General features: G+C 38.6%; 1 protein-coding gene across 1 annotated transcript in view; it reads right to left on the reverse strand.

The window, feature by feature from the left end:
• The window catches only part of MMP16 (matrix metallopeptidase 16 (membrane-inserted)), a 380,069-nt gene that overhangs the window by 180,624 nt on the left and 187,819 nt on the right, over nucleotides 1–11,626 (reverse strand). The window lies entirely within an intron of this gene.

Raw genomic sequence — 11,626 nt, forward strand, 5'->3', positions numbered from 1 at the left:
TAGTTACAGAAAGGATTTAGGCCTTTTGTTTATAGGGTTGCTATGAGGCATGCTCAGCCTGATGGCAATCAATATATATAAATTATATTTTAATACATACTAGAAAGATTATATATATTTGATATATATAATACATATTTCATACACACACATACAAAATATACATATATTCTTGGTTTTTTAATGCCATCAAGTCAACTAGTGACACTATAAACCACAAATATGAACTATGTCTTATTCTATGCCAACCTTACACTCTCTGGACCACTCAAGTCCATTACTACAATCACTTTGTCATCCATCTGGTTGCGGGTCTTCCTTTGCTTACCATCCGTCTACCTTTCCAAGCATGATGTCCATCTCTAAGGAATCACCTCTCCTAGCAACATATCCAAAATATGTAAGACAAAGCACTCTGGCTGCACTTTCTCCAAGACATATTTGTTTGTTCATTTGGCAGTCCATGAGATATTCAGCACATTTCCCCAACACCACAATTCAAAGGCATCATTTCTTCTGTCATCCTTATTTACTGCCCAGCTCTCAAATGCATATCAAGTGACAGAAAAGAACATGGCCTGAACCAGGTGCACCTCAGTCCTCAATGTGACGTCAATGCTCCTCAATAATTTGAGAGTTTCTTGGCTACAAACTGTCTCAGTGCAATACCTCTCCTGATTTCCTGATTGCTAGTACCAAGTGTATTGTTTGTAGATCCAAGTAAGTTGAAGTAGTTGACAGTCTCAAGTTTTTCTGCATCTCTTATGATGTTGCCTATTGGTCCAGTGGCAAGGATTTTCACGAGATAGATATATATGTCATTGTTGCTGCTGTTGTTGTTAAGAGCTGTTGAGTTGTAAGCGACTAGACTCACTGTAACTTTCATCATTTCTCCAAGTTCAGAGTTTCTGGAGGTAAGCTATTTCAGAAGTGGATGCCACTCCTGCTTCCAAGCTTGTTTTAATCAGGGAGCTCCACCAAACACTGTCAACCATGGGTAACCATTATCGCATTTGACACATCACTGTCACAGTGTTTAACATCACAATAACCATGAATTATCTCTGTACAACAGATGGACAGACCTAGAAGAATGTGTGACCATAAACAATTAAAATCAGGCCTGAGGGCCACAGTTAAAATCACCCACCTTTGGCTTGGTGAGTGGATGCTTTTGAGCTGTGGTGCTGGAGAAGAGTACTGAATGTACCATGGACTGCCAGGAAAACAAACAGATTCATCTTGGAGAGGATTAAACCAAGCTACTCCTTGGAGGCAAGGATTCTGGGGCTTCGTCTGACATACTTTGGACATGTTGCCAGGAGGGACGGGTCCTTGGAGAGGGACATCATGCTTGGGAGGGTGGAGGGACAGCGCAGGAGGGGAAGACCCTCTATGAGATGGATTGATTCGGTGACTGGGGTAATCGGGATGGGTGTGTCAGAGGTGGTGCGGTTGGTGCAGGATAGAGCAGGGTTTAGGGCTGTTGTGCATAGGGTCGCTATGAGTCGGAAACAACTCAACGGCACATAACAACAACAACAACCTTAGGCTTGGTAGCATATTTATAAAATTTTTGAGCTTCCAGTAGGCTTCTTTTCCAGCAGAGCAGCTGATGAATTTGAGCCACAGAGAGGGGGACAGCTTTCGATTAACCTTATACCTCTCATACAGGAGCTGACACAAGAGCGCCTTGTATTTCTTATGTTTTAACGATTTATTCATTAATTTACTTATCGAGTCACTAGCTCTAGCATTTTTAGCTACAAAATGTGAAACAAAGTATGGAGAAAAAGATGAATAGGACAATAAGTCCTTTCCTTGCTAAACTCACAATTTATAGGTAAACATAGATTATAGAAATTATAGTATAAGCAGATAAGTGCATTTGTATCTTCATTTCTTTATCTTTTAATCATTTCTAATACATGTGATAAAAACAGAACATGGTTTCAGTACTTCAAATGTATATTGTGTTCTGTGATATTATCTCTGCTGAAAATTCCAATATGCTTCTAAGATCCAAATCTGAAATACAGGTATTATCCTATGCTTTTCTCTCCTCAAGTCAAATAATCAGGCAAAAGGTAATTTTGTCTGCTGCTAAACTCTATGACGTTTCCTTCCTCTCATCCCTGACTTTCTTCTCACTCTTAATGATGTCTTCCAGAAGCACAGATGTGCCCTCTGTATGCTCTGAATAGGAATGCTTCTACAGAAAGAATCTGATTCAAGCTCCCTTATAGAGTGTCTCCCTTGTTTCCAAAACCTACCCGGATTTTTGACAGAAGAAAAACCCTCTTTCTGCCTTATGTGCAGTGATGTCTGTCTGGAATGTTGTTCTCCCTGAAAATTCTCCAAGTTGCAATTTACAGAGGAATGGCTTGCCATCTTACTGCAATGTTTCCTGTTCTGTGAGGAACTTCTGATGGCCTAATTGGTCGGAGTTGTATTGCCACTCCAAAAGCAGGTGGTTTGAATCCACCTGCTACTCATTTACTGAAAGATGGACTGTCTTCTACTATGTGATTTCCAGCCTCTGAAAACCCCCTGAAAGGTCACCTATCAGGCAGTTCCAACTCAAAGGCAATTAGTTGAGTTGTAAACTCCAATTTTGCATGTGGCTTTCTCTAGTCCAATATCGACAATAAACAAAAGGATGGTAATAAATTGAGAGTATATGTTTTTTTCTTTATTTTTTTATATGTTGATTCTTTCAATATCATTTATGGAAGTAGAATTAAAACATCAAGATCAGTGCTTTTGAGAAGAGTTACACTTTAAAGATGGTGAGTAGAACCCAGACCGTCCAGGTTCCTGTCTGGGTTCCATAACCTCCTTAGCTATATGACACTGCAGTTGTTAGGGAGAGTTGAGTCTGTTCTGACTCAAAGGGACCCCAAGGTGCTGGGCAAGTTCATTTTCCTTTCTATGATTAAGCTTACCTATAGGATGGAGAAAAAGAGAGAGAGAGAATGAATCAGCTGGCCCAGCGAAGAGAAAACGATGTGACCAAGACAAAGGTGGGTGACTTAGTTCGCGGCCCTCAGGCCAGTCTTTCATTGTTTTTGTTCAGACATTCCTCTAGGTCGTATAGCCCTGGTGTACATGCTGCCATCCCGCGGTCACTTGTGGTTGCTGTGAGGCTGAACACTGGGACACTGATGTGTCAAATGCGTTAACGGTTGGCTACCCAATGCGGACTGAGAGTGGGGTGGAGCTCCCCGATTAAACAAGCGTGGAAGGAGAAGTGGCATCCACTTCCATAATAGCTTGCCTCTGGAAACCCTATGAACCTGGAGAGAGGATGAAAGGCACCCAAGCGTCAAGGACTCTCCTTCATAGGGTCGCTATGAGTCGCCTGCAACTCAACGGCACTTAACAACAACAACAACAACAACATAGGATGGATATGTTATGTTACCTTCCTCATCCTCAGAAGAAAGACCTGGAGATCTATTTCCAAAACCTCTGTTCTCCAAAACCTTATGAAATACAGTTTCACTTTGTCATGTCCCGGAGCTGACTCAACAACAACTAGCTGCATTGTGTTACCTTGATGATTAAGTGACATGTGAAACACACAGAATATACAGTAATATCTGGCAGACAGTAACTACTGTCACTACTGTTTTTATTATCATATCATGATATGAAGAAGTAATTGTACTAAGTAGTATCTATATTTCACTAACCACAACCTAAAGATTTTTCAAGAAAGAAGTATGGTGCAAAGGAAGTATGACTACAGATTCTTTTGCAGATGTTGGTTCCCTCAACTACCTAGCATGAAAAACAACTTTAATTAAAAAAAGCAAAAAATAAACACCTCAAAAATACCAATATCAGTGTTCCTGAAGAAATAGAACGTGTTTTAGTTCAGGTTGCTGTATTAGAATGAAGTAATTTCTGTTGTTCAAACAAGATATTCTTGAATCTTTTATAATAAAAATACCAATAACTTTAATGTTCTATTTTATGTAAATGAAGTTGCCAATAACTTCTTCATACAATTTTCAGTACTAAGACCACTATATATGAAACATCAGTATATATTTCCTTTAATAAAAGCCACTTTTCCACAAATGAGTATTCATGCTATTCATTGGACCACTACAGGACAACTTCAGGAGACACCTTCTCGGGGTAGTTCATATACAATGCTGTCCCCTGTATGTGTTCTAGGAGGCAGTACTTAAAGAGAATACAACTGCAATGATGTCTTGTGGAGTTGAGGCTGTATTGAACAGTGGCCCTGAATACATATATGTACTTCTTTAACAAGACACAAAACTTACTCCCTTAGGAAAGGATCCTTTATGAAAAGTATCCATAACCACAATATGTGAGACAAGTCTCTACCCTTTACACTTTCCAAGTTTTAATTGCAGATGAGAATGTGATTGTTAGGTGCCATCAAGTTGACTATGATCAGCACAGTGTATCTTGTTCTATGTGGCACCATCCTCTTGTTCTCTGCTCGAGCCCATTGCTGCACGCACTATGTCAGTCTAGCTTATTGAGGGGCTTCTTTTTTGTTGAGCCTCTACTTTTCCAAACAACATGTAAAAACAATACTTTTTCATAGTTGTCCCTAGCTGATGGTCTGGCCACTTTGTAGTACATTTAATTTTGCCATTTTTGAAGTTTTTTTAATTTTTTTCGTATTCACAGAGTTAAGTGCAGTAGTAATGGAGAGAGATGATGAAATATAAATTGTTGTTATTGTTGTTATGTCCCATCGAGTCACCTTTGGGTCATAGTGACCCATGTAAAATAGCCCTGAACTTTGCTCTATCCTAAGCCAGTCTCATTGACTCTGACACACCTATTCCCATAACTCCAGTTACTGTGTCAATCAGTCTCATCTGGGGTGTTCCTCTCCTGCAGTTTCCCTCCACTTTCCAATCATGATGTCACATGTCTAATGTATGTGAGATGGAACTTCAAAATCTTCGCCTTCAAAGAGAAAATTGGTTTCACCTTCTCCAAGACATACCTGTTTGTTTTCTTGGTGGTCTATGGTATGTTCAAGACTCTAGTCCCTCCTTACAACCTGTTCAAAGTATGTTAGATGGAGCCTCAGAATCCTTGCCTCCAAGGAGCAACATGGTTTAATGAAATATACCTGAGCCCAGATATTTCTATTTATGCTTGAGAAATAATTAGTCCGTTTATCATCTGATATGACTCTCACTGTCCTTTTTTTACTGTTTATTTCAATTATTTTTAAAAAATAAGTATTTTAGAAATGGGGGTGGATTTTCATGTGGGTAATATCATTGACAGAGATGATTCTCCCGCTCTGAAGAGAAAAGGCTCCACACTCCTGGGTCACCTGACGGCCAGAGAAAAGGAGCCTGAATGAAGGTCAGAGTTGTAGTCACAGTGGCTCCCCTGTGCCCACTGACCTCATTCACCCCTCCGTGGCGGTCAGGTTGGGGGGTGACACAGCCCACAGCCTTGAGCCCTGGAGCCCATGTGGCAGGGAAGGAGCAGCTGCCTTCCTCTCTTGCAGAGCCACGCTCTTGCTGAGCCAGCCCTCCCAGGGCTCTGAGGACTCTGCACCTCCTCCAGGTGCTCCATGGTCTCCTTCAATTCTCCTCGCCCCTCTTCTGGCTGGGAGCATGTGGTGCACTCCTCCTTCAGGGCATGAGGGTGTTTTCTCAGCACTGTTCTCCTTCCCAAACCGTTTTGACAGCAGTCCTCAGATCCCTTGATCATCAACACCTTTCCCTCTGCTGTTTTTCCTTCAGAATGAACTCAGTCTCTGCACACCCGTCCTGAGTATTATTAGTCAGCTTGGGGAGAATCTGACATGTTTTTTGAACAAGTGCAGTCAGGGTGTCTGCAACCTGCTTCTCCTGTCTTACATAAATTCGACTTCTTCAGGCTCACACCAGTCTGATCAGAAACCAGAGACTCACCAGAAAGCCAAAGACAGAAACATTCAGCTTCATCTTCCACTGGAATTCATGGGACACGAAGAGTGTTCTCATCTTATCAAGCAGTAGTAAAGCCAGAATAACTCACCAAAACCACCAAACAGCCTAAAGGCTTCACCCACAATGAGACGTAGCACACACATGATGCAGTGGCTGCTCAGGGCAGGGCCTGTTCTCTGTGGAACTCCAGCCGTAACACCCCTCATAAAGCCCTGGCAAGCCACTAGAACCCACCACCAACTGCCAGCATGAACCTACCAAAAGGGTAGCAGGAGGTTGGTACCCCTACTTACTTTATTGCTGTTGTTATGTACTATCAATTTGTCTGTGACTCATAGCAACCCTATGCACAACTTTGTTATTGTTATGTGTCTGTGACTCATAGTGACCTTTCATACAATAGCTCTGAACCCTGTCTTATCTTGAACCAGTCTCACTGTCTCTGACACACCTACCCCCATGGTCCCAGTTATTCTGTCAGTCTATTTCATCTGGGGTTAAAGTTAGGTAAATGTTAAGAAAGGAAGTTGGCTTGAGATTACAAATTTTATATTTCCAAATTAGTTAAATCATTAATAAGCACTAGCTAATCTGTAGTCACAGTAAATATAAGGTGAAATGGTATAATGGCCATTAAACACTTTTACAGTTTCTTTTAAAATCTGAAAATTCATCACATGAGAAGTTTTCATTTATATATCTACAAACTGAAACAAATGAGAAACTGAAAAATAAATTATTATCTAAAATCTCAGATGTATTAATTAAGTTAATTTACAATTCCTATCTTGTCTTTTGGGATATCTGAAATATGGGTTATTGATATTTTGGTTGGATGGTTATCTGATTCCCAGGAATTGAAAAACAAATGTAATAGAGTCTTAAACAGGCATAGCTAACAAAAAGCTAATATTCACTTACTAGCTTTGAGCTAGAACTGACTTATGGCTGACCCTCCAAGCAAGTTTTCCAAGGCTGTAAATAGTGCAGGAAGAGGCTGTCCATCTTTCCCTGACAAAGACAATGGTGGATTTCAATGACCACAGAGGTATCAACTTTCAGTTAGCAAAACAACTCCCGATGGTCTGCGCTACCAAAATTCCCAGTATATAACATTAGCTAATGATGTAATTCTCAGTGTCAGTGGTGGTGCATTAAAAAAGGGTGTGTGTGTGGGGGGGTGTGTGTGTCTTGTCTAACTTCAAATAATAGAAATGGGAAAGAAAAATGAGCTCATATGAAAGTAAGATGAATGTAAAATAGAGGAAGAGAGAACAAAATGTTTTGTCACCTTAAACAGGGTATCTCATCTCGTAGGTATCAATGCGCACCATGAACAAGACAAACTAAGATGACAAATTCCTGCACATTATGAAAAGATAACACAGGCTCATTTTCATTAATATAGTGCTATCCCCCTTTTTTTTTCTAAACGTATTATTGTTTTCTATAATAAAGGCTACTCAATTTACTAAAAATTTATTAGGACTTTTTTTAAATTTACCTATAACCTTATATTAACACTTATTAAATATATGGTGAGTGTTTAAATATATGATCATTGCTCATACTAAGTTTGTGGTAAATGTTCAGTTTTGAGTAATATTTTTTAAATTAAAAAAAAAAACCTTAGAATCTAAATTAGTATGGGCACGTGCTCTTGTTTTGGTGAGGGCCGATGGGCATGTTTGATTGGGAATGGCTGTGGAATGAAAGACTTCATGGAGGCCCTTGGATTTGAAAGTTGGTTATTATATTTTGTGTATTGTTATATTTATATTCTTCTAACTCATACAACACTCTTCGAGCAAATTGTCATACTGAGGTAAAATCACTGTACTGGGTTTGCTGTGATGCTGAGCCTTGTGCCATTGGGCAGTCAAATGCCATAGCAGTTGCCCATGATGGGCAGTGTTTAATGGAGGTCCCAGTTTAAAAAAGCTTTGGAAGCCACTTCCTAAACCACAGGTCTCTGGAAACTCTATGAATTTGGAGAAGCGATATTATAGAAAGACTTTAGATCTTTTGTTCATAGGGTCGCTGGGAGATGTGCTTGACTCAATAGCAATAAACAACAATAGCAAAAACAACAATGCCAAGCATACTTACTAAATTAGATAATAATCCTACAATTACAGATTGATTTACAATTTTTTTAAATTTACTTTTACAATTTATACTTTTTTTCTCATACTACAATGTATGAGATTGAGGATTGAGTTTCTGTGAAAAAATAGGTAGCTATTACACACAACCTTGTAAACATTATGTTGTTGCTGTTGTTAGATGCCATCAAGTCGAGTAAGACCCATAGTGACCCTATGAACAACAGATCTGAACTCTGTCCTGTCTGGTGCCATCCTCATACTTCTTGACACATTAGAGTCCATTGCATTAGTCACCAAGTCAATCTACCTGGCCAAGGACCTTCATGTTCTTCACTGACCCTCTCTGCCTTTCTGAGCATTATGTCTATCTCCAAGCAATAGCCCCTCCTAGCAATATATTCTAAGTATGTGAGGCTTAGCCTCATCATCTTTGTCTCCAAAGAACACTCAAGCTGCACCCTTTCCAAGACATAATTGTTCTCTTGGCCATCTCTGGGATCTTCAGTGCTCTTGTCTAACACAACAGCTCAAAGGCATCAATTCTTCTGTGATCTTTTTTTTCTCTTCTGTGATCTTTATTCATTCATAGTCCAGCTTTCAGATGCATGGTAAGTGATCTGAAACAGCCTGGTCTGAATCATATACACTTTAATCCTCAAACTGACTGCATTACTCCTCAACAATTTGGAGAGGTCCCTGACTTCAGGCTTTCCCAGTGCTGTATATCTCTTGATTTCCTGACACTGGTACCAACTGTGTTAAATGTAGAGACATCTAAGATGAAGTTGTTGACAGAATCTTTTGTCCATATATCATGCATGATGTTGTCTCTCAGGCAAGTGGTAAGAATCTTTGTTTTCTTGACATTGAGATGAAATTCATATTAAAGGCTGTATTCTTTGCTCTTTTTCAACAAATGCTTCAATTTCTTCCCACTTTCATCAAGCAAGGTTGTGTCATCTTATTTATGAGTCTTCCTCTGGTCCTAATGCCACATTTCTCTTCATAGAGTCCAGCTCTTGAATAATTTGCTCAGCATACAAATTTAACAGGTATGGAGAGGAAAACAGCATAGATATTTACAATACAAGCAAAATAACATGCCAATGAAGGTAATATCTATTTTTTTGCTTGAATATGGTTAATTTCTTAATATAAATAGGAATAAATACAAATTAGTACAATCACTTTCAAGATAATTATGCATTAAATGTATAAAACGTTTGTTTGACAAAGGAGGCTATAATTATTTAATTTTTTGTTAAACAATTTATATTGAGAAGAATAAAAAAAATAGATGAGAATTTAAAGGTTCATATTCTTTTAATACAAAGAAATCATTTTATTCTATAACCAGAGTGATTTTAGGTCTATTCCCTGTAATAAAATCTACCTACAAATTCATACTTGAAATTTGACAATGTAAAGTTAACATAGCAGCTAACATGCATTTGAAATGACAAATGTACAGATGGAAATTTTCTTAACAGCATGAATGTGGGGAATATAATTCCCCAAACAGTATACTATTTGAGCTGAGTACACCTCATAACAGGGATTCATAGACAGAAAAACTATCAGGAGGCAAGTTAAGCCATAGCATTTGTATTTTGAGTGTCACAGGGTGAAGTTCCCCCCAAAAGTGAGGCTCTGATAGCCTAGCAGTAAGAAGCTACACTGCAATTCTGAAGGCATGCAGTTCAAACCCATCAGCTGCTCTGCTGGTCAACGATGGGACATCTCCTCCCTTGTAATTTACTGTCTCTGAAAACGTGACAGAGAGTTAAGTTAGCTAGGGGTCAGTTCTGACTGAAGGGTACTTAGCAACAACTCCAGCTACAGGCTATGAAGGGAAGAGAGGATGGTTTAAACTTGAATTCCCTAGAAATTACTGTCAATATGAAATAGCATAATGGAATCACGTATTTTCAATTCCAACATATAAAATGGAACAAAATTTAGTTAAATAATAATCCAACAAACCAATTGCAAATGATAACAAAATTAAATTAATTTAAAAATAAAAAGTGATTTTAAATTGAAGGCTATCTATCCAATTGATCTTTTCTGTAGAATTCTACAATTTGTAGACATACTCCTAAGCATAATTTCTCATAATTTAGAATGTGACCCACTGTAAATGAGAAATAAATCCCTTGTGTTCTTTTTCTTTTTAAAAAAATTATTTTATTAATCTTAATGAACATTTACAGAGGTTTTGGATTTCCATTCTTTCATTGTTGCATTTTTCTCCCTGCTCTTCCCTCCTCTCCAGTTCGTTCTTCTCTTTGAAAAGCAAAAGAAAATTCCTTCATTAGTATACAATCCCCACACCCCCCAATCAACCTTCACTCTGGACTCTTGTCATAACCATAATACCCAATCATATATCGCTTTTATTTTTTCTCTTTTTAAATTTTATTTTATTAATTTTAATGATCATTTAGAGAGATTTTGGATTTCCATTCATTGATTGTTGCATTTCTCTCCCTACCCAGCCCTCCCTCCCAGTCCGCTCCTCTCTTTGAAAAGTAAAAGAAAAATTCTTTCATTGGTCTACAATCCCCCCTCACTATTCTCTCCCTCATCTGTTTCAATGCAGTGTACATAATTTATCCAATTTTTCTCAGTCTCACACCAACCCGGATGTCAGTCCCGTCCCACAACAGTGGCACTACGCAGTATTTGTCACAGTGGCACTATGCAGTATTTGTCCTTTTGTGACTTAGATATTTCACTCAGCATAATGTTCTCCAAGGTCACCTATTTAGGATAACATTGCATGAGTTCCCTGTTTTTCAATGCAGCATAGTATTCCATTGTGTGAATATACCACAGCTTCTCTATTCATTCATTTGTTGTTGGGCACTTGGGTTGTTTCCAACTCTTTGTTATTGTGAACAAAGCCATCTTGTGGTCTTCTGTTCTTTATTAAGTAGTGCTATTACCCTAGTCCTTAGGAAGTTGTGCTTCTAATCCAAAATTGAGGAAGCTCTAGTGATCTGAATCCACCAGTGGCTCCTTGGGAGAAAGATGGGCAATATCCTCCTATATAATTTGGAGCCTCCAAAAAAATCCACTGGAGGGTCTGCTATGAATCAGTTCTGACTCAATAGCAACAGATTTTGATAGTACACTTTTCTTTATCTTCTTATTTTCTACATTCTTCAGTCAGAGTATAACTACATACAATACTGATACCTTTTCCCGGAGGTGTCTAATATGTCACACACGGTCCTTTTTATCAATATTCTGACAAAGATTATTCTCCAGCTATTTTAAGAAATCAAACCTATCCCATCCAAGTCCTTCTGCAAAACAAAAACTCTCAAAATGAGGAAAAACACATAGCTCACCTCCAATAGAATTTCACTTTTCACTAAATTTTACAATCGGAGATTGATCGAACATGCAACCAAGATGCATTGATAATAATGGGTGACTGGAATGCAAAAGTTGGGAACAAAGAAGAAGATTCAGTAGTTGGAAAACATGGACTCGGTGACAGAAATGGAGCTGGAGAGAGAATGATCGAATTTTGCACAATGACTTATTCCTAGCAAATACATTTTT

This window comes from Elephantulus edwardii, unplaced genomic scaffold (assembly GCF_000299155.1).
Source record: "Elephantulus edwardii isolate Elephantulus edwardi_28Jun2011 unplaced genomic scaffold, EleEdw1.0 scaffold00008, whole genome shotgun sequence".
Classification (NCBI taxonomy): domain Eukaryota; kingdom Metazoa; phylum Chordata; class Mammalia; order Macroscelidea; family Macroscelididae; genus Elephantulus; species Elephantulus edwardii.